Genomic DNA, 26,960 nt, shown 5'->3' with positions numbered 1-26,960 from the left:
AAAAAAAACTAAAAGATTACCGGAAGTGAAAATATCATATTTTGGTAAGGCAGCCCTCAAATTCATTTGACTTTTTCATAGGGGCTCCAAGCCGCATTTCGATAATGAGTATCGAACAAGTTTGCTTTTGAAATTTTTATAGATCATTCTGAAAATATAAACATGTTAATTAATTAACTTAGCAGAAAACTTGTTCGCTGTGGCAATTTATTTGGGCAGAAATCTTTTTTGAACGATGCATGATGGACGCATTAACTTTTGTTATAATACAAAAAGATGTAGTTTCAATTTCGAAGTACTAAATAATATAGTGACTATTAAATAGTGACTACTTAGCATATACGTAAAATCAGGAATCTACATATAATCGAAGACCCCGAAACTCATTAAATACTAGATTCCCTTGTATATTTTTTAACAACCTCACGATTATTTTATTAGTGGTAATTTTCAGGGGCTTGAAAGAACTTAAAAGAAATACACGCTAAACCACCCAACAACCCTTACTAGGTCGCTGCCCGCTTCGTTAGCAGTTTTTGCCGCATAGTGGTAGCGCTTTTCTTGTTCGGAAGATGAATGTGCTTTAGCTTTATAAATATGTATGTGAAACCATATATTAAAACCGACTGGGAGAGTAAAAACTCATTTCGAAACATACCAGAAGAATGAAAAACGAAATAATAAAAGTTGTTGGCAACCGCCACACCAGTTGGTCGTAGGTGGGGCGAAGATCTTCGGAAAGGAAAAGGACAATTGCGCACTGCTGCGCAAGCCGTTTCTAGTTTGAGTTGGTGAAGGTGAAAGTTTCCTCAGGTATGCCAAGCTGATACGGCCCTCGTAGTGATGTTGTCGTCGTTGCTTTCGCTGTTTTCGCATCCGGCATCTAGGCACAACAAGAATACGAACGTTCAAAACAAAATGCAATAAAGCATTTTGTGGCAAGTTGAAGATGCGAAGAACAGATGCTGATTAAAGGCGCGTACACCCCCAACCTCTGGAGTATAATATTAATACTTATGTATATATGTATGTACTTATGTACGTTCAAATGATATAACTTGCACTCGTTTGGAAGCGAATAATATTAAGGAGTGTGAATTAGAAAAGGGAAGATTCGAAGAAAAAGAAGGTGTGCACGTACACATACAAAAATGTGCGTAAGTAGTAACAGTCCGCCGTATGTCTCAGCATCTCATCTCGATTAAGCTATTTTTATTCAGTCTTTAAAGACATTCCATTTATTTTAAAGATACTCATTAAGTACATTGAATTTTTAAGATTTCTCTTTCAAATTTCTAGTGTGCCTATATATCGTTACCTTAATATAGAAAGGCCCTAACTCATTTTCTTCTCAAATCCAGTATTGTACAAAAGTCGGCCGATAACTCCCTAAGCACCTACTGGATTTTTAAAATATCTACTACAACATAAAATTATTTACATTCTTAAATAAAAACAGCCTTTAAAAGAAATTCGCAGCAAAAGGACTTGATTTTGTATGGAGTTTTTTCATTACTCCATAAAGAAACAAAATTTTTAGATAGGGCCTTTCTATATTAAAGTAACGATATGTAGCTACGTATTCTTACTTTTCTTAAGAAAAGAAACAGTTTTTTAATTAGTTTGAAGTTGTGTTGAGTGAGCTTCTTTTCATGTTTCTTATGCTAACTTCAGGAGAGGTTTATTAATAAACAAGTAAAGAAGTATAAGTTTTGGCAATACCGAACTTTATATACCCGGCGCAGGTATCAAATATCGTCGTTTCAACTTTCCCTGAACTACCTTTGCTTGATAGGTAGGGATGTTTACCTGATTTCAAACGTTTCCGCTAATAGGCAGAGTAAGACTTAATGACTTCTGAAATTTACCGTTATACGGGAAGCGGGTGTAATAAAGGGCAACCTACATACCAAATTTCGTTGAGATATATCAATTTTTGCTCGAGTCGAGCTCGTTATCGTGTACACGGGCAGACGGACGGACGGACAGACAGACATGGCTTAATTGACTTCTCTTCTCATTCTGATCATTTATGTATACATTTGTCCACATCTATCTCGATTCGTTTTGGCTGGTATAAAAATTAAATCAAAATCTTTGGAATGAGGACCCTGCTATACATTTCATTCGAGGAGCCAACGTTGACGCGGAACATTATTTTGTAACTAAGGACCTCATACACCCCTGCGCCATAAAGTACCTCTGTACCTCTGTATTGGAGGTGCTGAAACTCAACTCCGCAATAAGTGAATTGCAGCTGAAACCAAATTTTTAGTACATGTTAACATTTTTGCTTTTAGTTCCTAAAAAGTAAGCGCAATCCCAGTTCTGTTTGCCATACAGTATACAAATACTTTAGGGGGTCGACTAAAAGTTTGACTCTGACCATGGGCGTAGCCAGGTAGGGGCAGGGGGGTGATCGACCTCCCCCCTCCCCCCCTAACTTTCAAATTTTCCTTATCTATACATATAATAAAATTGTAACAGGTCGATGTCTGTACATTATAGATATTAAAGAAAAATTAATGTGGGGGGTCTTTATTAGAGGACCATAAGCCAATTTTTAGAATTTTTGTCTGTCTGTCTGTCTGTCTGTGTGTTTGTTCGCGCATCACTCGAAAACGAATGCATGGATTTGAATGCAGTTTTCACCGCTGTATTGCTAGAGGTCTAACTTAAAATATAGGAGGAAAAAAATTAGAGAGTTGCCACCTGTTTGAAAATTGGAGTTTAAGTAAATTGATAAGAAAAAATGAATATTGCAATATGGGCGTAAAAAGAAAGAGGCTGAAGAAGGCTTATAGCCAAAAATATCTTTTTAGAGTTGCCACCTGTTTGAAAATTTACATTTAATTTAATTTATAAGATAATTTGAATATTGCAATATGGGTATCAAACTGAAGGGGTTTAGGAAATTTTATTGCCGAAAATATTTTTAGGGAGGGCTGCCACCTGTTTGAAAAATTTTATTGTATTAAATTGATAAAATAAATGTAATCTATATCTACATCTATACATATAATAAAATTGTAACAGGTCGACGGCTGTACCTTGTAGATATTAAAGAAAAATTAATATGATGGGTTTTTATTAAAGCCAAATAAACAATTTTTAGAATTTTTGAATCTCTGTCTGTGTGTATATTTGTACGCGCATCAGGTGAAAACATGGAATTGAATGCAGTTTTCACGGATGTATCGCTAGAGATCTAACTTCCAATATAGAAGAAAAAATTAGAGAGTTGCCACCTGTGTTTAAAATTTCAATTTAGGTAAATTGATACGGTAAAGTGAATACTGCAATATGGCTGTCAAAAGAAAGAAATTTACAAAGGCTTACAGCTGAAAATATTTGTGTGGATGGTTGCCACCTATTTGAAAACTTTAATTTAATTTAATTGATAGCATAAATTAAATATTGCAATATTGGCATCAAACTAAAGAGGATAGGAAATTTTAATGCTGAAAATATTTTTAAGGGATTTGCCAACTGAATGAAAAATTGTATACATTAAAATTTGTAAAATAAATGAAATATTGCAATACGAATCTTAAACTAAAAAGGATTAGGAAGCTTACTTTTGAAAATATTCTTGAAGCGGGTTGCCACTTATTTGAAAACTTTAATTCAGTTAAATTTATAATATAAACTAAGTGTTGCCATATGGGTATCAAACGAGAGTATTTGAGAATAATAAAATTGCAACAGGCCGATATCTGTACATAATAGATGTTAAAGAAAAATTAATAGGGGGTTTATTAGATCAACAGAAGCCAAATATAAAATTTTGGTATGTTTGTCTGTATGTTTGTAAGCGTATCACGCAAAAGCTAATGTTTGGAATTAAATGCAGTTTTCACATATTGCTAGAGCTCTAATTGAAAACATAGGATCCTTTTTTTTTTGTTTTAGCTTATCGTCGATCATTATTCCTAGGTATTTGAACGTATTAACTTTTCAAGTGCATCGTTGTTATATTTAGAGTTAGCAACGGACCGTTCTCAAAATTTCGCCTTGATATAACCAAAAACTTGATTTTTTTTTATTTCTGTGTGGAAGTTTTTTCGCTAAAAAATTACAACTTTTCGTTGTTGCTGCGAGAAAATTAAGAAATCTGAGACGTCACGTTGTACAATTTCATACAGTTCTCTTTACAATGTATTTCACTAAACTACTAAATAATGAAAATAAATATTCTGACCAAAAATTTACTCGGTATGTAGCTCGGGATATTCCTAAAATTCTTATACAGACTAAAACGTAAAAAACCAATATATCTCTAAAACCAATTAAGCTGGGGAACTAAAACTTAGCACTGATGCATATATTGCAAATGCATTGGGAAAGGGGGCGTGGCTTTTTCCTTCCATACAAACTGAACTTCTCATATAGCTTATCTCCGAAACGGCTTACGCTAACGTCCTGAAACTATACACAGCTACAAATGTTATCAATACCGTAATTATGGCGAAAAGTGGTAATTATTGGAAAGGCTGGATCGATATACATTTACGTAAACGCGCAAGTATCATTCGATTGGGAACCATTTTCTCCTAGATTTCTAAATCCCATTGAACTATTGTAACTTTGTCTTTAATTTTCCGTAAGGTAAAATTTATGTGAAAATTGTGAAGAATTTTTTTAAATTTTTCACAAAGAATGGAGCTTTGCTTTTCGCTATAAACTGTCTTATCCTATTTGCATAAAATGATAGCCGTTTTCGTTGTTCGGAATAAACTCAAAAAATACTGAATAGAGTGCCGTCAGATTGTCGGACGTTATCTTACATACATATATGGTCCATATATTACATGCTACTATTAAACTCGATAGGTGGTGCTGGAGCAGAGTTATTTATAAAAATCGTATTTATTAACCGAGTTCGTTCAAATTTTAAATGTGAGCTATGTACCTGTATGATGGAAAATTCTTTTGATAAAAATTTACCCGATTAGTGCCGCTTGAGTTAAGGTTGAAATTCATAACACGTATTCATTTTATGGTAAGCAATGGTTTTGCAGAAAATGAACCCAATGGATGGCGCTGCAGCCGAAATGTATAGAAACCACGTGTGGTTGGTCTGCTTTGGACCTATGTTTAAGTTATACGAATTTAGTTTTCAGATGTCTAAATGAAGGATGGGGTTAAGTTTTTCTGACGCCCTCATGCACGATCATGCGGTCTTGCATCTGCCCAGAAACAGTTCATAAATTTTACCACGAATTGTAAAAGTGGTGAATTAACAACTCAAAGATTACCGTAGGTATATCAATTGCTTCATTTGAAAGATACCTAAGAAATCTCTCGACTCATTTAGCAATGTACCGGAAAACTTTACGTCCTGTGCGACAGCGAGGATTCTTGGCCCTCCTATAAAGAAAACGCACTTCTGTGCTCTTGAGTTTCCCTATAAGAACTTTTATTGACATACGCATCTCACCAATGTTGTAGTTGCAAGATCATACAAAAAGATTACGCATGATTGGCAGAGATCTCACAGGAAATAAGACCATCAGTAAAGCTCATGACACCAAAAGGGATTGGTATTCCATATGGTACCACCGCGTTACTATTATTGGCCTATGTGTGAGGAGGATACTGCACCTTAGTGGTTTCAACTTAAATCAAAAATTTTGACTTTACAGACTACTTTTGTTTTTAAATGCTCTTTTGCATTGGCCAACGCAAAAGCTCTTATTAGGCGCCACGAAGTAAGCGGGCATTGGCTAGTATATATATAAAATAGTACCCTGAAATGCCAGCTTAATAGGGTCGAGCATATGTATGTTTGTTCGCGCATCATTCGAAAACGAATGCATGGATTTGAATGCAGTTTTCACCGATGTATTGCTAGAGGTCTAACTTAAAATATAGGAAACAAAATAGAGAGAAAGAGGCTGAAGAAGGCTTACAGCCAAAAATATTTTTTTAGAGTTGCCACCTGTTTGAAAATGTACTTTTATTATATAAGATAAATAGTACTTTAATTTATAAGATTAATAGAATATTGCAATATGGGTATCAAACTGAAAGGGTTTAGGAAATTATATTGCCGAAAATATTTTTAGGGAGGGCTGCCACCTGTTTTAAAAATTTCATTGTATTAAATTGATAAAATAAATGAAATATACATATATCTACATCTATACATATAATAAAATTGTAAGAGGTCGATGTCTGTATCTTATAGATATTAAAGAAAAATTAAAATGGTGGGTTTTTATTAAAGCTACAGAAGCCAAATAAACAATTTTTAGAATTTTTGAATCTCTGTCTGTCTGTATATTTGTACGCGCATCAGTCGAAAACATGGAATTGAATGCAGTTTTCGCCGATGTATCGCTAGAGATCCAGCTTCCAATATAGAAGAAAAAATTAGAGAGTTGCCACCTGTGTTTAAAATTTCAGTTTAGGTCAATTGATACGGTAAAGTGAATACTGCAATATCGGTGTCAAAAGAAAGAAATTTACAAAGGCTTACAGCTGAAAATATTTTTGTGGAAGGTTGCCACCTATTTGAAAACTTTAATTTAATTTAATTGATAGCATAAATTAAATATTGCAATATTGGCATCAAACTAAAGAGGCTAGGAAATTTTAATGCTAAAAATATTTTTAGGGGATTTGCCAACTGATTGAAAAATTGTATTCATTAAAATTTGTAAAATAAATGAAATATTGCAATACGAATATTAAACTAAAAAGTATTAGGAAGCTTACTTTTGAAAATATTCTTGAAGCGGGTTTGAAAACTTTAATTCAGTTAAATTTATAATATAAACTAAGTGGGTATCAAACGAGAGTATTTGAGAATAATAAAATTGCAACAGGCCGATATCTGTACATAATATATGTTAAAGAAAAATGAATAGAGATCAACAGAAGCCAAATATAAAATTTTGGTATGTTTGTCTGTATGTTTGTAAGCATATCACGCAAAAGCTAATGTATGGAATTAAATGCAGTTTTCACCGATGTCCATATTGCTAGAGCTCTAATTAAAAATATAGAATCCATTTGTTTTTTTGTTTTAGTTTATCGCCGATCATTATTCCTAGGTATTTGAATGTATTAACTTTTTCCAGTGCGTCGTTGTTTATATTTAGACTTAGCAACGGATCGTTCTCAGAATTTCGCCTTGATATAACCACAAACTTAATTTTTTTTGTTTCTGTGTGGAAGGTTTTTCGCTAAAAAAAATTAAAACTTTTCGTTGTTGCTGCCAAAAAATTAGGAAATCTGAGACGTCACGTTTTACAATTTCATACAGTTCTCTTTGCAATGTATTTCACTAAACTATTAAACGGCTGCATCGACTTGGTTCATATTTGGCAACACGTTGAAAATAAATATTCTGACCAAAGATTTACTCGGTATATAGTTCGGGATATTCCTAAAATTCTTATACAGACTAAAACGTAAAAAAACCAATATATCTCTAAAACCAATTACGCTGGGGAACTGAAACTTAGCACTGATGCATATATTGCAAATGCATTGGGAAAGAGGGTGTTGCTCCTTCCTTCCATACAAACTGAACTTCTCATATAGCTTATCTCTGGAACTGCTTACGCTAACGTCCTGAAATTCTACGCAGCTACATATATATGTTATCAATACCGTAGTTATGGCGAAAAGTGGTAATTATTGGAAAGGCTGGATCGATATACATTTACGTAAACGCTCAAGTATCATTCGATTGGGAACCATTTTCTCCTAGATTTCTAAATCCCATTCAACTATTGTAACTTTGTCTTTAATTTTCAGTAAGGTAAAATTTATGTGAAAATTTTGAAGAATTTTTTTTAATTTTTCACAAAGAATGGAGCTTTGCTTTTGCGAGTTTCGCTATAAACTGTCCTGTCTACACTGAGGGAAATAATGCATAGTAAAAATGAATAGTTTATATTTGATTATCGTTTAAAAATGTTCGTATTTAAAAATAATATTTTCATACAAAATTTATTACGCACATCTGAGTATGGATATGAGTTTACATACTCAACCCAACCATGCAGAGCGCCGCTCTGAGCGCGGTGACAACACACACATACATACATAGTACATGTTTATCCGTACAAATCGCGTGCTGTGGTGTTGATGGATATTCAACATTTCAAAGCAAATTTATATGCCTGGGTGTGTCTGAGTGCGCAAAGATGCATGCCACAATTGTTTGATATCCAGAGATGGTCAAGGTTCGAATTCCACTGGAGGCAACATACAAGTTGAATATTTTTTTTTTTAGTTTTTGTCTTGATTATTCACGGATGCCTTTTCATTTTAATATGCGCGTAATTGAATTGAATATTTACCAATATACAGTACTTTCGTTGACGTTTATAGTAAGGTCAATTACGTTCCTATTTGATTTTAATATTTTTTCCCCTCAGTGTACATACCTATTTGCATAAAATGATAGCCGTTTTCGTTGTTCGGAATAAACTCAAAAAACACTGAATAGAGTTCCGTCAGATTGTCGGAGGTTATCTTACATACATATATGGTCCAATTACATGTTACTATAACACTCGCTAGGTGGTGCTGGAGTAGAGTTATTTATAAAAATCGTATTTATTAACCAATTTCGTTCAAATTTTAAATGTGAGCTATGTACCTGTTTAATGGAAAATTCTTTTGATATCAGATTTACCCGATTAGTGCCGCTGGAGTTAAGGTTGAAATTCATAACACGTATTCATTTTATGGTAAGCAATGGTTTTGCAGAAAATGAACCCAATGGATGGCGCTGCAGCCGAAATGTATAGAAACCCCGTGTGGTTGGTCTACTTTGGACCTATGTTTAAGTTATACGAATGTCTAAATGAAGGATGGGGTTAAGTTTTTCTGACGCCCTCATGCACGATCATGCGGTCTTGCATCTACCCAGAAATCAGTTCATAAATTTTACCACGAATTGTAAAAGTGGTGAATTAACAAGGAAAGATTACCGTACGTATATCAATTGCTTCATTTGAAAGATACTTAAGAGATCACACGACTCATTTCGCAATGGACCGGACAAATTTTCATCCTGTGGGACAGCGAGGATTCTTGGCCCTCCTATAAAGAAAACGCACTTCTGTGCTCTTGAGTTTCCCTATAAGAACTTTTATTGGCATACGCATCGCATTAATGTTGTAGTTGCAAGATCATACAAAAAGATTACGCATGATTGGCAGAGATCTCACAGGTGGAAATAAGACCATCAGTAAAGCTCATGACACCAAAAGGGATTGGTATTCCCATGGGCGTAGCCAGGTAGGGGCAGGGGGGGGTGCTCGAGCCCCCCCTAACTTTCAAATTTTCCTTATAAATATATAAAATAGTACCCTGAAATGCCAGCTTAATAGGGTCGAGCTCCCCCCTAAATTTCATTCTGGCTACGCCGATGGGTATTCCATATGGTATCACAGCGTTACTATTAGTGGCCTATGTGTGAGGAGAATACTGCGCCTTAGTGGTTTCAACTTAAATCAAAAATTTTGACTTTACAGACTAATTTTTTTTTTAAATGCTCTTTTGCATTGGCCAACGCAAAAGCTCTTATTAGGCGCCGCGAAGTAAGCGGGCATTGGCTAGTAATAAATAAAAAGGGAAGTTTGGATTTTTACTTAGCCTGCGGCTTTTTGTATTTCAGCGACAATGTGAGATAGGGCCTTTCTATATTAAGATAACGATATATTTAATGGTTTTCGCCTAGGCGTGTATTCGCAAGCAAAACACTAAAGAAAATATAAAGCGCCTTCGATTCGCCACTTCTCTACTCTCTATGTTTAAGCTTTTGTCAACAGATTTGTATTTTAAAGTAAAAACAAAGTTATCCAGCTGAATTCGGAACAAGATATTAGGATGATACCTCACTAAGGTGGTCTTACTCTCTAAATGCGCTTTTCTATACTCTCTATCTGGATATTAGACAAGTTTTACTATTGCGAATGGTTTATGCCAGTTGCTCGTTCGTTTCGTCTAAAATAATAAGTAAACTGATTCTCACATGATTGTTATTTGCGCATACACGATCTGCATGTGAAGACTGGGAGGTGCGTGGCTCAAGTCAGAAATCATTTAACCCTTCTGTGGCATCTTCGCACCCCGACTACTGACATCCTTGGTACAGCTGTACTTCTAGGTGTATTTTAAACTGAAACCATAGTACATTAAAATTAAACTATAAAATACTATACTTTTCGAAGCCCCTTTTAAAATATGCGTATGTATAAGTATTTAAATATTACTAGTTTTTGGTGTTACAAAGGTATGTAAACTAAGAAACAATATGTGTACAACATACATCTACATATATCAAGGATGCCAATGAAGGTATAGATATACCTTATGATGTTTTCGTTTCTACCAAAAATGCCGCCTTTTTATTGCCCCTTTCTCTTTTCGTGTTCGATTCTAAAATAAAGGAAAACGGTGAGAAAATTGTGTGGTCATTTTGTAAAATGTCCCACCGATGTAGGGAAAGAAGCTTTGTCGGAGGGGAATGGTTGCCCTGAAAATCAGATGGTTGCTTAAAACGACAATTGATACACGCGTTAGCTATAGAAGGACAAGACGGCAAACACGTGCTCTTTTACAGGGTTTAGTGTAACATCACATACATTTGGCACATTTGGTGGAAGGGCAACATTTTTTGAAAGAAACGAAATGAACAATTGCCTTAATTTATTTTTAAATGTACACATGAGACATTTATACAATTTCTGCACAAATTATCAAAAAATCGAACTCGTACAACTGTACCAAGGATGTCACAGTTAACTTTAAAGTTTTAAAGGGGTAGGGGTACAAACTTTAAAGTTATATAAGGGGTATTGTATTGAGTCGCTTTTTTCGAAGGTGGTACATTCATTGTTCACAATTTCACAGTTCACACATAAAATGTTTAAAATTTCCTCTAAAAAATTGTTGTTTAAATTTACGCATATAAAGAGAGGTAACCAGTTTCCTCTCCTAATGTGTGCAAAATTTAACACTGTCTGCTTACTTTTACATACCAAATTTATTTCATTGAGAAAAATTACACTCTCTGGTGTTTAAAATTGAGTAAATATGCACACTTAATATTTATTTTTTGTAAAAAATATATTTTTACTTTCAAAATTTTTGTAATTTTAAACATTTCATGTGTATATTTATGTGTCTCTTGAACATCTTGTGCGTATATTTGCACAGATTCTGGTTGAAAAATAAACACTTTCCAGTAGTAGTTCTACATGTCCTTTTTAGAGTGTAGACAAAAGTGTAGATCATGCAATTATCGCTAAAAACCGTTATGACACTTTTGTTCCTAAGTATAACCATTTCCGGGATACAACGACTCAATCGATATCTATCTTCATTTAACTTATCAAATACTTTGAATTTAAGTTAATTTTTAACAGCTGGTAGTATAAAAAATTCGGTCTGCATGGGAGGTGACACGGGAATAACCAAAATTTTTTCCATGAGTATAGTATTGATTTCATATATTCCATACCCTGTTCCATTACACTACCCCAAATACTTCCAGAGGTATGCTGTGCTAAAAAGTCCTTTTGTCTAATCGAGACAAAAGCTATCTTAACTTTTAATTTGTGCTAAATGGTACCCACGTTTGCCAACTTCTGCATTCTTGAAACCGGGACATCAACTTCAATGCAGTATTTTTGAAAATTTTCTATTTAAAATAAGAAATCAGTATAAAATTTCATAGATAAAAATTTCCAAAATACAAAATTTCAATGTTAATTCCTTTAAATAATCATACCAAATCATAAATTTCTATAAACATATGTATATATTTGGCACGGGGAATTTTTCATAATGTACATAGGTAACGTTTTTACTTAAATTTGCGAATTTTTTATAAAAACGTAGTTCATACTACAACAAAAACATAAAAATTCAATAAATTTGCCTACGAGTAGACAATGTTGTATAACTAAGTGTAGCACTTGTACTTCGGATATCGTAAAATGTACTTCAGATTAGTCAACTGTACTTCATAAACCGTAAAATATACTTCAGACTAGTCAATTGTACTTCAGAAACCGTAAAATATACTTCAGATTAGTCAATTGTACTTCAGAAACCGTAAATTATACTTCAGACTACTCAATTCTACTTCAGAAACCGTTAATTGGACTTAAGATTAGTCAGTTGTACTTAAGAAGCCAAAAAATGTACTTCAGATTTGTAAATTGTACTTCAGAAACCGAAAATGTAATTCAGAAACCGAAAAATGTACTTCAGATTAGTCAATTGTATTTCAGAAACCATAAAATGTACTTCAGAAACATATGTATAACATTTTCGCCAAAAAATGCACTTACCACAAAGCGCTCAACCATGAATATCAAGTAGATTACAAACCATTTTATGCAAAGTATGTATGTATGTACATACTACATGTAAATAAATCGCATTAGATGTAGCATTATGCTTGCAGTATATACATACATACGTACATTCGATTGCGATTTTTTGCAATTGAAGGAATTATTATCATTATTATTATTATTCTCAAAAGAGAAGGATTTGGGGCAAAGTCCCTTCATTGGAAGAAGTGAACTGTAATGCTAAATGGATTGTAGAGCACTACTTTAACACCTGAAGTACATTTACAGAAGTGGTTTCTGAAGTACATTTCTCGGTTTCTGAAGTACATTTTACGAATCTGAAGTACATTTTATGGTTTTTGAAATACAATTGACTAATCTGAAGTACATTTTTCGGATTCTGAAGTACAATTTACAAATCTGAAGTACATTTTATGGATTCTGATGTACAATTGACCAATCTGAAATTCAATTAACGGATTCTGAAGTACATTTGACTAATCTGAAGTACATTTTTCGGTTTCTGAAGTACAATTGACTTGTCTGAAGTATATTTTACGGTTTCTGAAGTGCAATTGACTAATCTGAAGTCCAATTAACGGTTTCTGAAGTACGTTTGACTAATCCCAAGTTCATTTAATGGTTTCTGAAATATATTTGACGCTTTTTGAAGTACTATTAGAAAAGGTGTAATTTGAAGTTTGTAAAAAGTCGCGTGGATTTTTGGCAGTTTCCTCCAAACGAAAACTTGTCGAACGTACTTTGTGCACTCGTCGTGTTTAAGCAGCCATTCTTCACTAAAATTTTTGACTTTATTGTCTATTAAATAGCATATGTAAAATATACATATGTATACGAATGTATGTACATAAAGCTGGGTCAATTTTGATTTTAATAAATCGCATGGTATTTCCTGATTCTGCAGATAATTCAATGAGAGAGTATAGAAGAAACCCTGGCTCGGAAAAAAGTTTCGAGCCAGCGCATTTTTAAATGGAACAAGTAAGAAAGTCTAAGTTAGGGCGGAGCCGAGCAAGTATTAAATATCTGTTTTTCACCTTTCCGAAACCTACCGCTAGATGGTATCAATTTTGAGTAAATTACCGTCCTTAGATTTCGAAATATTGAAGTTTCAAGCATTTATGAAATTTACCGTTATATGAGAAGCGGCCGTAATTTTAGTCCGATTTCAATAGTTTTCAACGTTTTTCTTTTATGTTGCAAGCCCAATAATCATACCGAGGTTGCAACTTGATAGAACGGTTACCGAGATAAATATATGTGATCATAAGTGGGCGGTGCCACGCCTATTTTCCAAAATTTTACCATAAACGTATTTCTTGGTAATGAATTGTTGCAAGCATCAATTTTGAATAAATTAGCTTTAATATTTACTGATTTATCGAAGATTTTGTATTTCTCTAAATTACCGTTATATGGGATGTGCGTGGTTATTGTCCGAATTTTTAAATTTTTGGCCATTTAGTATGCTGTACCAAGGCCAACAACTGTGCCAAGTTTGGAAGAAATTGGTGCAGCGGTTACCAAGATATACACATGTAACCATAAGTGGGCGTGGCTTAATGGAAACCTACGTACCAAATTTCGTTGAGATATCTCAATTTTTGCTCGAGTTATCGTGTACACGGACGGACGGACAGACGGACGGACAGAGAGACATGGCTTAATCGACTTCTCTATTATTCTGAGCATTTATGTATACATTTGTCTATATCTATCCCGATTCGTTTTGGCTGTTACAAACAACCGTTATGTGAACAAAATTAATATACCCTTGTGCACAAATGCTCGGGTATAAAAATTACATTTTCATGATATTCGTTTTTTTTTAACCTTTTCTTAAAACTTTTGCAAATAAAATGTCTGTATTTAAGTGTCTTACATTTCCGTTATTTGTATAAACCGTTTGTAAAACCATATCTTTACAAAAAAATAACTTAAAGTAAATGATAAGAACATGTATTTTTAAAACTTGCTGCGTTTATAATTTTGACACGAATTTTGGACGGTAAATCAATTGAAAATGTTATAACCTAAAATACAGGCATTTTGTATATACATATTACATACATAGTTGTAAAAAAGGTGAACACTTTGTAGAACCGGCATATAACGAAAAAATACAATTTCGAGAAGAAGTAAATTTTTACTTACAGTTTATTTTACATTTTCTCTTAGAATTATCTAGAGAAACCGAAAATACCACTCAATTTGTCGAAAAACTGTCGTCTGAACAATTTGACCACCTTAATGTACACATTTTAAAAGTTATATTTTCTACATTTTTTCTTGCCAAAACCCGGGACATTTTTGTTTTACCGGGATCGTGACATAGCTCTCAGGTCCGGGACAGTCCCATCGAAAACGCAACGGTAATGGCACCAGTGTGCAAAATTTCACTATGATCAGTTGAGCAGTTAAAGCGTTAAAGCGTAACAAACAAACCAGTGGAATTTATATTAGTAAGGGTTATCCAGTAATGACCATTAAAAGAATTTTTAGATTTACACAGACCCAAATACACAAACACAAAATATTACACCAGGGCATAAACATTTTTTTGCCTTCGAATGATTTTGCTCAACGAAAAACTATTATTAAGTAAAAATTTACGCACCGGTTACCCGTTTTTCCAAGACGATTTTCAACAAATGATAAGCACATTGTCCTTTAACCTAGGATTCTTCAACTGAAGAAGTATATTTTATACCCACAAAAGTAAAATAAGTACCGCTCAATGAACCACAAGAAAATTCACTTTTTATTCCTCAGAATCTACAAACAAACGTTTGACCTTTACCCGAGCTTTAGGTCAGATCGCTCTTGAAGTTTTGCAGCTATACCTCAATAAAAAGTAGATTTTATGCGAGTTACACTAGAAATTTCCTAACTTTCTCGATTTTAGCACGTAAGTTAGTAATTTAAACCGTTAGTTTTGTTATAAATAACTATGTACTGATATTTATACATATAATTAAGTAGTATTAACGAAGGTATAGAAGCCAGTACGCGAAATGTCCCCATCTTAAAAGATCTCCACATATATAGTATATGGGCATTTCCCACGGTCGCGAGCTGTACGTTCGTACGCTTTTGAAGTTCAAAAAACAAGGGAAACATAAATTTTTATTATTTTTTTATGTGCCGACAGCATTTTGCTAGGTATATCTTGGTGCAAAAGGGATGGTCTTTCGATTTTTATTTTTCAATATGTTAGCAATAAAGATGAGGTCGCGAACCTACGAATAAGGGAAGTCGCAAATTGAAAAATGCAAGAAGCAGCGAAATGGAACGGAATATTCTAAAGCGATTAATTTTATACTAAAGTGAAATAAATTAAGTTCCTCCTTACTAATCGCGCGTTGAAATATCTCCAATAATTTTCTATTTACTTATAAGCTTAAGTACCGGTCGGGAACGTACGGGTCGCGAACGTACGATTTTTCTATCATTTTTACCTTTCATGAACATGAAATGATATTATAAATTTGGTCGGATGTTTATAAGTACCAGAAGAAGAAGATATAGACCCACACACAATTGTTTGCCAAAATGATCAGAACGTCGAGATGAGTCCATTTAGCCAAGTCCATCTGTCTGTCTGTATGAATGCAATTTAGTCCCTAAGTTGTCCATTTATCCGACTGAAATTTGGTATTCAAGTGGTGGTTCAAGTATTTTGATAATGTATTAATCATTTGTCAGAATCATCAAAATCGGACCACTATACCTTATAGATCCCCTACAACTGATCGCACATTTCAGTTCTCGGCCCTAGTTGACCATTCTGTGGAAATGCTCATATATACCTTTATGCTCAAAATGAAAAGAGAAATCGAGTGACTTTCTGTCCGTCCGTCCCTCTGTGCACACGATAACTAGAGCAAAAATTTATATATCTTAACGAAACTTGGTACGTGTATTGCTGTTGAGCCAAGGACGAATATTATTGAAAACGGGAAAATACGAAAACTTTTAGTATCTACTGAAGCTTATTCACTCAAAACATACATACATATTTGCAATTACATTTAGGTGGAAAATAAGATTATACATTTTTGGAAAACGGGCGCACACGTAAAACGTAGTAAAAACGGATTATCGAATTCTGAAAAAGTAATTACGAAGATGCATAGAAAAATATCCAAATAACCCAAACAAAAAAAAATAATGTTTGATAAAAATGCATATTTGCAATCATGACAGGAGCTTAAAGTAGGAACAATGCGAAAAAATAAATTTGTAAGAAAAAATTTTGAATTTGTCGCTAGAAATTTAAATTAATTTTTTCACTTGTGCGGATATATAAAAAGCCAATCTGATTGATGAGCAGTTTTTGAATATATCTGTGATCAAGCATTGCTTTAAATTTTTTTAAATCTTTTGAATTATATAGAAGAGTTTTCCTTGAAATTCTACATAGTTTCGTGAGTGTGAAATTTTTCGAGTGCTTACTTTAAAAAGGGATATTTACAAATGACCCAGGACACGAGCTTATTATACATAAGACCAGTAAACATTAAATATGCGTGTCATATCTCAAATAGTTCCAGCTGCGAGGAACTGCGGGTTCAGCTTCAATTCTTCCTTTTATAGACCCAACTCCTGTAAAATGTATTGAATTTTTATTGTAGAGCTGAAGGGAAAGACTCTAATATGTACATAAAGTAAATAATATGCAATATCAAATTGAATTTGAAATTGAAGAAGGTATAGATATTAATGACTCGCCAATCTATTAATCACATTCAACATTCACCAAAAAATGGACACTTCTCTGGACGAGACCCGTTTTCGATGGCAAGAGTCCTGCTAGCCTTAGTTCAGTTTTTGTTGTATAAAACATAGGTAAAATTTAAAGTTTCAGTGTAAATACATAACGTGCACACAATTTAGTATGCAGGTATTGTACATGTTTTCGTTTTGTCATTTTTAAAATGAAGAAATAGGAGCTTCTTTAGAAATGAAATAAATGTACCGGTTCATTTTCTCCAAAATTCATAAAATTTAGTACTTGAAGCCAAGAAACTGTCAAGGAGGTGGGTGCCGTAATAAGAAATCCTTTATTATCTTCCAAGCTGGAAAATTTTGGCTTAAACGAGGAGGGCACACCGAATTTCATCAAAAAAGATTGTTTTTTTAATTTGCGCCTGTTTCTCTAGAATTATTGGACGATAATGTAAACCGATTTGGACGACCTTTAAGATTTGTGCTTTTCTCGTTAAAATCAGCATATGTATGCTCTGAAATTCATCATAATAGGATTTTCTTGTTGTTGAATTTTACCATTTTCCACATTTCTTCATTCCAAAGTGCCAAATATCGCATAGACGAAATTTCAGCGAATTTCTAGTACGGCTACTACTTTAATATATAATATACGAAATATTTGATAAATCAGTAAATACTGAAGCTAATTTATTTAAAATTGATGTCCGAAATAACTCTTTGGCAGAAAATACGATTGTAAAACATATTTTTGGAAAATGGGCGTGACAGCGCCCATTTATGAACCCATATGATTATCTCGATACCTAATCGTTTTAATCAGGGACCGCAAATAACTGTTATGGATGCAAATTTGTTTCAAATAAATCAACATGAAGGAGTGCTCAGAAATATAAGGTGTAGTATATTTAAATGCGCGTTTTTGGAGTCTATTCATTCCAGCAATAAACCAAATTTTATAATGTTTTTCATCAAATTTAAGAATTTATCTTGAGTTCCAGGTTTGCTCGTAAAATATTACTTACTTCTTGAGTTTTATTTTTCCTTCAATAAATAACACTTATGAAATCAGTTTTATTTTTAGTTCAGAAATAAAACTGTTGTAAAATAAAACTCACCTTCTAAGTTTTACTCATCGTTCAAAAATAATTGTCATTTCGTAAGTTTTACTTCAAAATCACTGATCTTAGTTTTTAGGCCAAAGGTGATGGCATAAAATGTCGTTTTGTAACCAACTTCAAGTAAAACCCATTCGTTTTTCTGTGTTTTTTGGGCGTCAGTTCCTATGAGGAAACACTTTTTATATCTTTGGCCTGAAAGCTAAGGTCAGTGATTTTGAAGTAAAACTTAAGAAATAACAATTATTTTTGAACGATAAATAAAACTTAAAAGGTAAGTTTTATTTCTGAAAGAAAAATAAAACTCATTTCATAAGTGTTATTTATTGAAAGAAAAATAAAGCTCAACAAGCAAGTTTAATTTTGCCTGCAAACATATAACTCATGAAATAATTCTTAAATTTGATGAAAAAGATAAAAATCAAAACATAAGGATTAAATGATGATTTTTCGATATCGCTTATAAGAGTTACGGTCCCTGGTTTTAATTATTTTTTTTTTACACATAAAGGCATTATTTAAAAAATTTTTAATATCAGACTAAAATTAAGCCCACTTTTCACATACCTAACGAAAAATTTCGGACATACGGAAACTACGAAATTTAACGACGCTAATTTACTCAAAGTTGCCACTCACAACAATCTCTTAAAAAAAAGTACCGCCCACCTATTACTACACAAGTTTATCTTATTAAGTCTAACTTACTATATTATAGAAATTTTTTAAATAGGGTTAAAATAACCCCTCCTACTAATGTATAATTCGTTGTCAAAATAATGTGCAAGCATTTCAATTAACTTCCAAATTTTTGCCTAGATATTCAAAAATAGTACCACTAAATGCTTGCTTGATAATTTCGGCCCCCAAACTTTCAAGGTTCCTATATATATACTGTATAACAAATTATACTCCCAACGCTAACAAAATAATTAGTAAATTGATTTAAAAAGTGGATATGTGGATCAGCCGGTTCTGTATCAAGTTATTCTCTCTAACTTCAAAGCACTTCCATTTAAAAAGGGTAAAAACCTGGCTGCAGTCGACAATGAGCAAAAATAGTGCAATTGTTTATTACTTTGTCTTTAGGTTTGCGTATTTTCTAAGCGTACAACGAAAGTTTTGTATCACAGAACCAATCTTAGATTATTGATAAAACTATAGACCGGTTGGGTGAACAGCCAAGACGTTTACTTCCTAAGTGTGACAAAACAAAACCAAGTAATATATTTAGCATAAATGAATATACCAGCATAAAACATCTGCATACTCAAAATGTTCAATACGTGACCATATTTATACATACCTATGTATATAATCTAAGAGAAGATATTTCGCTGCAAAGCAATGATTATAAATTATTAGTTTACCTTACAAAATTTCGGAGGCATATTACAGAGTATACGGAAAAAAGCTAATTTTTTTTAATTTTTTATTTTGAATAACGTCTGGCCCGGCTATTTGGTTTACTATACAGGTATGTAGAGCTATGAATTTAAAAAATACATCAGGGTTTAGTTGAGATATTCGCTTTTGACCACTGTGTTTTTTACATTTCCCAGTACTGCAACGCTTTTGACAGCCATTCAACTGGGAGTGGCCCGCGTGCGCTGGGTTTGGGTTCCGCCACGTTAAAACCCTGCCCAGTGGAAAAAAAACACATGCCTCGGATGATACCCCCTTCTTTTAATGACGATCACGGCAAACATGATTTTAGGGTATGCACTTGAAATATCCGAATCCTTAATCGGGAAGGTGCCTGGCTGGTTGATGTCCTAGGGAAAATAAAGGCTGATATCACCGCCATCCACGAAATGCGATGGACGGACGAGGAAGGTAAGCGTGGAGCCTTGCGACGTCTACTACAGTTGCCACGTAAAGGAGTGCAATTCGGTGTTGGATTTGTGGTGGGGGAGAGAGACCGGCGTTCACTCTAGTGGACGAAAGTCTAGCCACAATCCGCATCAAAGCGAGATTCTTCAACATCTCATTCATATGTGCGAATGCCCCGATGGAAGAGAGGGACGAGGCATCCAAGGTTCTCTTAGCTTAGAGCGTACATATTAGCTGAGGGTGATCGACTTCGCCGGGACCCGAAACTTGGCAGTATGTATTACTGGGTTCTAGCATAAAAAGATCCATCAAGCTACATGAATGTCTCCACATCGAAAAACGGGAAACCAAATCGAGGATGTTGTTATAGACGGAAGGCATTCATCCATGTTTTAGATGTACATACGTACACTCCGAGGGCCAAACATCGACTCGCACTACTGTATTGATGCATCCACTATACGACCCAACCTCGGAGCAGCAAAAAAAGGGCCCCCAATAATCCAAGGAAACTTCAACGTCGAAAAGCTGCAATCAAAACAGACGGCCAATGGATGCGGCGCTCGATACTCGCACCTGCTGTGAGAGAGCACTCTTCAACAAACCGACTTGCGCGATCAGTGGAACCACATTTCCCGCTGCTTGAAATGCTGGCCGACAGAAAAAACACCCGAAAATTTTAGCAGAGAGTTGAGCGACTTACAGAAAGTTTCAAGACTCTTGTAGGAACAACCATGGGGACCTAGTGACCGATGTCCAGAACGTACTCAGATTATGGAGGGAACACTTTTCGACCCTTTTGAATGGCAAAAGCACTGAAAGAAGTGGAGAAGACGAACCCGAGGTCCCAGTCGATGACGATGGAGTCGATATCCCAGCGCCTGACTATGACGAAAAGTGCCAAAGCTGCTTGAGCTGAGGGCCTGTCAGCTGAGCTATTTAATTACGATGGCAAGGAGGTAACAAGGTGCATGCCCGACGACTGGAATTCAAGTGCGCTCCGCCCAATCCACAAGAAAGGCGACCGCACCATGCGTGCCAACAACCGCGGGATCAGCCTTCTAAGCATAGCTTGCAAGGTCTTATCGAATGTATTGTCTACCACAGACCAGGTATTCACAATACGCCAAATCTTGGAAAAGACCCGCGATCGGCACTCACCAGCTATTTGTCGACTTTAAAGCCGCCTTCGACACCACTAAAAGGAGTTTCCTATATGCCGCTATGTCTGAATTTGGCATCGCCTCAAAACTCATACGGCTGTGAAAAATGACGTTGAGCAATACCACCAGCTCTGCTCTGTTGCCGTTCGCCACCAGACGGGGTTTCAGACAGGACGACTCTCTTTCATGTGACTTCTTTAATCTGATGTTGGAGAAGATAATAAAATCTGTAGAACTGAACCGCTCAGGAACAATTTACTACAAGAGCGTACAATTGCTGGCTTATGCCGATGACACTGACATCATCGGTAAGAAAAACCGCGAAGTCTGTCCTGGCTTTTCCAAGTTGGACAAGGAAGCAAAGTGAATGGATCTGGTGGTAAACGAGGACAAGACGAAGTATCTCCTGTCATCAAACAAACAATCAGCACATTCGCGCCTTGGCACTCACGTCACTTTTGACAGTTATAATTTCGAGAAAGTAGAGAGTTTCGTTTACTTGGGAACCAGCATTAACACCGATAATAATGTCAGCATGGAAATCCAACGCAGAATCGCTCTTGCCAACAAGTACTGGTTTGGACTGAGTAGGCAATTCAGGAGTAATGTTCTCTCTCGACGTACGAAAACCACACTATAAGTCACTCATCATGCCCGTGCTGGTATATGGCGAATTAAAATACAGCGGTTCAACTGGCTTGACCATGTCGTTCGAATGGACACCGACGCCCCACCTCTGAAAGTATTCTGGCTTCACTTGGCATTTCCAATTGGCGTCAGTTGGCCAAAATCGCTTCGGCGGTTACAGCGCCAAATAAGAAGAAGAGAATAGATCTATAACCTTATCAGTCACACAGTGTTATAATCCCGACGAAATCCTTGACGGCGGTACCTGGAGGGGAACGGTACATGACGGTAGGAAGTTTAGTTTGGGTTAAAGTCTCACACTGACGGGGTTAGGCTTTCGATGCTTCCTCCTCGTAAAATAAACATGGTCAGTAAAAAGTTAACCATTTAAATCGACGAATAGTTTTATATCAACTTTTGTGAACTTCTGTTTATTTGTTTTTTGTACAACAAATGGTTACAATAATTTTAAGCTATAATAAACAATTTTTTAGTAAGTAAGTTATTGGTTTTGATTTTTTTTGTATGCTACGCCCATGCATGCCGATGACTAATTTTCAAAAATAACTTGACTGTACTAAAAACAACTTATAACTTCTAAATTTTCAGTTATATCAAACAAGCCGGAAATATAAATTTTTCTCGAAGGCGGAATTTGCAGACAAATGCAAGTTTGTGAGAAATTTTTTAGTTTCATACATAGATAGCTCCCAATACACCAGTTTGATTGAAAAACATTGTAACCATAATATCAGGAAATAACAATTTACTGAACTAAATGTAACAGGTCAAAATAAGTTTAAATTAGTATTATTTTGATAGACTAGGAAACATTTTTTGCGTGTATTATTTGTGGGAATCTAATCGCCGTTATAACCATTGAACATGCGGAAACTTTGGCCCGTAGTTTTAGTCAGTATTTGTCCATTCTAAGAAGCAGATCTGGGAAACAAAGGCTCGTAGTTATAAGTAAAATTAAGTCGAAACTAAAGTTAGTTGCAGCTTTTTTGACAGGTATCCCATTGAAAACTATGTCAAAAAGCTGCAATTAACTTTAGAGTCGACTTAATTTTGACTATAACTACGGGCCTTTGTTTCCCAAATCCGTGTGTAAGTATGGGATAATACTGACTACATGTTAATAAGTTTGTTAAGAGTCCGAGTTTCTCTTCCATAGATGTACTGTGTAAAAATGTCCGCTATCTTCGGTGGATATCTTTAGATACAATTTTCAATTTTTTATGGATACTGTAAACGCTAAGGCAGTGGCAACACTGGTGCGAAATGCATGCATTCAATTTTCTACGTACTTGCATTTAAAGTAATATTTAAAACAAGTAAGAGCAGCGCTGTCTTCGGCTATGCCTTTCATGAACATCTGCAAATTATACTTTGACAGATTACTGCTTTTGAATACATCTGCATACATCGATGGAGGAGTTACATACCTATATAAAAAATCGCATCTGAACGATCAGAGGTATGGAAGATATACCTTATACTAGCACCAATCTAATCTAATTTTCACTGCTATGTGATCAGTATGCAAACCGGTAACACAATTTAATGGGTTTAGTTTCCTACATAAAGGAGTTATATATCGCAAAAACTGGTTTCTGAACAATCAGTGGTATAGGAGATAAAGCTTATACAGCATAGATTTAGACGATTTTCTCAGTAGACTTTGTATTATTATTTATAAAATATCTTACAAAATTTATCGGTTTTAGCTGTTCAAATAAAGGAGTTTTACAGTAAAATCCCATATCTGAACAATCAGATGTATGGAAGATACAAATATGTTATAGTCACCCGATCCTTGTTATTTTCACTGTAAGTATTATGTTAATAATGAGTGAAAATGGTGCGAAATTTAATGTTCCTAGCTGCATAAATGGAGCAGTTATGATAAAAGACCTCATATCTGAACAATCAGTTGTATGGGGGCTGCAGGTTATAGTGACCCGATCTTTGTTATTTTCACTATAAGTCTTCTGTTGATAATGAGTGAAAACAGCGCGAAATTTCATGGTCCTAGCTACATAAATGGAGGAGTTATAACGAAAAATCTCATATCTGAACAATCAGTTGTATGGGAGCTATAGGTTATAGTTACCCCATATTTTTAATTTTTACTGTAAGTTTTCTGTTGGTAATTATTGAAAACAGTGCGGAATGTTCCTAGCTATATAAATGGAAAAGTTACAACGAAAAATTTTATATCTGAACAATCAGTTGTATGGGAGCTATAGGTTATAGTGACCTGATCTTTGTAATTTTCACTGTAAATATTCTGTTGATAATGGGTGCAAGTACTGCAAAATTTCATGTTCCTAGCTGCATAAATGGAGAAGTTATAACGAAAAATCTCATATCTGAACAATCAGTTGTATGGGAGCTATATGTTATAGTGGTCCGATTCTTCCGGTTCCGACAAATGATAAATACATTATAAAAATACACCCAACTACCAAATGTTATCCGGATATCTCGAAAACTGAGAGACTAAATTGCATACAAACAGACGGACAGACGGACATGGCTAAATCGACTAAGCTCGACGTTCTGATCATATAAGTATACATTTAAATGGGTCTATCTCTTTTTATTCTGGTACTTACAAACATCGGACCAAAGTTATAATACCATTTCATACTCATGAAAGGTATAAAAAGCCAACTCTTGTAATTTCAATTAAATGAAATGCTCTTCGAGTATACATACATATTCGTATAGCCTAAAATGAACTGAACTCCATATCAGTAGCCGTAAACCACAGCAGCCGCGAAAACCACAGCGACTGCAGAAGCAGCAGCAGCATGTGCGTGAACGCAATAATCGCTTGCGCCATTTACTCGCTATTCAAATGCAAATTCACTGTCAGCAGTTTTGATTGCCGACAAGAGAATGCAATGTGTTCGATTTTTTACGTATGTTTTTATGTTTCGATGCTCTTTTAGATTATGCAATTTTATTTTATGGGCGTTTATTATGTGGGAAAAATATGACTGAGCTATTGTTCTATGGGATGTCCTTTGGCGACAGCAGCATTCATCCATCCCGCCCAGCCACCAGCAATCAAGTAACTATCAAAACTCCCTGCACTTTTAATATTTGAACAATTATAAAAATAAGTAATTCGTATTTTTCTGTGGCAGTGGCCGTAATTGTAGTAGTAAATGAAATTGTGGTGGCGAGCAGCAGTTGTCTTATCCCGCAGCCAAAGCATCAACCCGTCCAACCAACCATATGACTCTTGGCAGTGAATTATGAGAAGCGTAAATCTTTCAGTGGCTACCACAGCTGGCGCTGCTGCTTAGCTGCCAACCGAAATGCGTCAAGTCAGGAAGAATGCAAAACCAGCCATTGAGGTTTGACGCAAGCGTGGAATTTTTCATTGTGGTGACATTACGCTGGAACGATGTTGTCGGTCGGAAACACTGAAAGTATTAGAAATGCATATGGATTGTCCGTATTCGCTACTGCCCTTAAATTATTGTCATCGCCATTCTCGTCATTTATAATACTCCATGTAACCATTTAATTTTCAATTTTAGTTGTCAGCTGCCGTTTTGATGATAAAATTTTACAGCTGAGCGGATGACTAACAATTTGTAGTATACAAATTTGAGCATTTGTTTGTCAACGCCAATATTTTATTGTACATATATTGTATGGTATGTATGTATGTAGTTACATGATTTTGTAGCCATATGGAGCTCAAGCTGTAAAATATAAGCTTTTGGATATTTAATAAGTATCTAGAACCTTCAAAAATGCATATCAAAGCCATTATCTTCTTCAGCGTAACAATCAATCCAACTTGATTTTAATTTTATTTATTTTTTCGATTTAATCAGTTCCACCAAATATGCGTTGCGGTGGTCCAATATGTCCTTAATAATTTTTTTAAATAATTTCGAGTGCTACATATGTAGGTATGAAAAAATTAGATATGACGCATGATTCAATAATACAAGGTTGTGTAATTTGTGACAGCTAAAATTTCACACTCCTTTATCTAGATTTGTATTTTGGAAGTAGGAGAAAGGGGAGGAATGTGATCGCCTTTTGCGAAATCGGTAGTAGAAAGGTACTACAAAAAGTACGCAAAGTATACAATTAGAAGTAAAATGTGTATTATTTATTCTTTCCGATTTTGCAATATATTTGGTGTTTTAATGAAAATACTAAACAATACATAAATATGTGCATTTTTTATTTAAGTTATTCATCATTTCCTGGAACCGACCGTTCATCTATGCAAAAATGAAAACTGCAGATCAATAGAACTTTTTATGCTCATTTCAACCATGCCAAAATTATTTGGCGCAAGTAAAAACATCAAGACGTTCTAAAAGGTTAAAGTTCAGTTTTTAAATTTTTTAAATATTTATATCTTACGAACTGTAGGTATAACCGATAAAAAAAACTAATGACGCCACCATAAAGATAACTAATTTGTCTTTCAGCTGGTGTACATAATTTATAGCTTCTTGTATTTTTAAACCAAAAAACCACTAAAAAACGAACACATGTTACTTTTTCATGAAATAATCTTTTTAATAAAAAATCTGCATAATTAATGGTAAAGAAATTTATATTATCTAGAAAGTACAAGTTATTATCTTTAATTCGATATTACATATTTTATCATGATGTACTTTGGGGTTTCTACAATTCAGTGATAATAAGAAATACAAATAAACAAAGCAAATAAACCTCTTATATCTTCGTTATTTTTTGCCTGCGCCAAATAAATTTGGTATCGTTGTAATCAGCGTAAAAAATTCTATCTATCGGCATTTTTGGTTATTTTATAGCTAAACGGTCACTATTCTTCACTTGTTCTAGAAAATTACGCAAACGAAGGTAATGCCAACGAATATTTAGTATGACGAATTTTTGGTTTTATTACTAATACCACTAGAAACTATAGAGTAAGCAACATTCTGCACAAGTAAAGGAGCCGATTTTATGTGTGGGAGCGAGAAGACTGTTTTATTACAAAACCTTTCTATTATTGAATCATGGATATGACGTATGTATCTCTACCGCTTCGCCTTTAAAAGAAAAAACTGTATTGAATATTTCTTCGTTCGTAACTTCTATATCCCTGTGGGTGTTAAAGCTAAACGTAT

The sequence above is a fragment of the Rhagoletis pomonella genome, unplaced genomic scaffold (assembly GCF_013731165.1).
Source record: "Rhagoletis pomonella isolate Grant_MI unplaced genomic scaffold, Rhpom_1.0 Rhpom_scaffold_00004, whole genome shotgun sequence".
NCBI classification, from domain to species: Eukaryota; Metazoa; Arthropoda; class Insecta; order Diptera; family Tephritidae; genus Rhagoletis; species Rhagoletis pomonella.
The sequence above is the reverse complement of the archived record's forward strand: the minus strand, read 5'-3'. Positions refer to the sequence as shown.